We start from the raw sequence: 1982 nt of genomic DNA on the forward strand, positions 1-1982 counted from the left end.
AAATAACTAAATATATAATATATAAAAGTATATATTCTGTACATTGAGTCTATCTTAAGACATTATTATCCTAATCATCGAAAACACTTCTTTAACTCGTTTTGAATTATATCTGATGATAGATATGGATCAAAGTACTAATACAGTTAGAAATGAAAATTTTAGGCGTTATATATATATAATTCTAAATGTAAATTTTATTGTTGTCAAAGCACAAAAAATTGAATAATTGCTTTTCAGGTTCAAATTTTATAAATAACAAAGGATTAAAATAAGTTTAGTTTCTATAAACTACGAATTTTTGGCTTTTGTTTTTTGTAATTAGTTTATCCTGTTAACTATTAACATGAACTAATGTAACAGATTAAATTGACATGACAAGTTCAAATATTAGCCTGAAAAGAATTCCATGTTAACATTTAATTTGTCATATCCCTTTAAGCTATGTGTATTAGAATTAGAGATATATAATGAGCAAAAGAATCAACAATAACAATCAAATTTTATCTCACTAAATAGGTCAGTTACAAAGATCAGACGAAACTATCGTGTCCTATTATATACAATGTCAATTGTGTGAAGATAAGAAGAACAATTTAATCATGATGAAAAAGGCATGCATCACAATCATTATAGCTAGATACAAAAATGTTATTGGTACATTAAAATTAATCATTAAAATTAGTTACTAATATATTTATGTATATGTATAAATATATGTGCGTGTAGTTTAATTTATTTTCAAGCGGTTTAGATTAGATTGGATTTACGGTTTTGTAAATTAAAAAAATTAAATATATATATAATAAGTTAGTTAAAATAAATAAATAAATTATATTTGAATATAAAATATTTATTAAATAATAATAATAATACATGAATAATATAAAAATATATAACAAATTGAACATGTTATAAGTATGATTGTAAATATAATAATAAAATAATAATATTATAGTACATTGTGCGGTTTGGATTGAATTATATCGATTATAGAAAATAGATTCAAAATTCGACTCGATCCAACAGTTTGTAAAAAATAGAATCCAATATCAAATCTAAATTAATACAATTTTAATCGACTTTCGATTTAAATTGAATTGGATAAACACTTCAATTTGAATGGATAGATTTGAACACCCCTAGATTTTGATTCCATATACAGCTACTCTTCATGCAGTACTATATTCTTCTTTTCCTGTACCCAAAAAAAAAAAATATGTTCTTTTTCAAATCTAGCTGACTCAATGAATGGCTGGCATTTTTATTTTATTTTATGATTTTTTATTTTTGGATTTAGAACGCCAATCTCGCCTTGAATCCATGCTTGCTTTATTTTCCTTTTGCTTTTATATGTTTCTTATTGTGCCACCCTATCTAATGCAACAACCAACAATAAAGGAAAAATAAACTAAAGCTGAATCAAGTCCTTCACTTTTGGGACAACAATGCTGTACATATTAATATTTGATTTATTGATACATATTTATATACACATGATTTTTTTATATGTACAAGATTTTGTTTTAATTTTTTACTATTAAGAATTAAAAAAGAAAAAAGAAATTGGATAATCATCTAATCATGTCTATATTATTGATCTTAATGTGAAGTAGAAATATTTTTAGGTGGGACAGATTTACTATATCATATTTGAATGCACTCAATGTAAATATTGATAAAATTTATGAATAAGAGTATTCCTTGATAAATAAAACATATTTCAACAGCAAAAGCTTTGTCAAAATATATTTGCCACAATTTTATGGCAAAATATGATAGACACACTTTAAATATTTAATCGCCTATGATTTTCATCAAATCACTCATATAATATCAAGGGTGTTACAAATTAAAACTTTCTAGCAAAAAACAAGTTTTCAAACAATGTAACATCACCCATATATTTAATGAGATGAGTATGTAGAATATAATCTATTTATTATTATTATTATTATTATTATTTATTTTTGTCTATAAAC

Source organism: Arachis ipaensis, chromosome B02 (assembly GCF_000816755.2).
Source record: "Arachis ipaensis cultivar K30076 chromosome B02, Araip1.1, whole genome shotgun sequence".
In the NCBI taxonomy this organism is placed as follows: domain Eukaryota; kingdom Viridiplantae; phylum Streptophyta; class Magnoliopsida; order Fabales; family Fabaceae; genus Arachis; species Arachis ipaensis.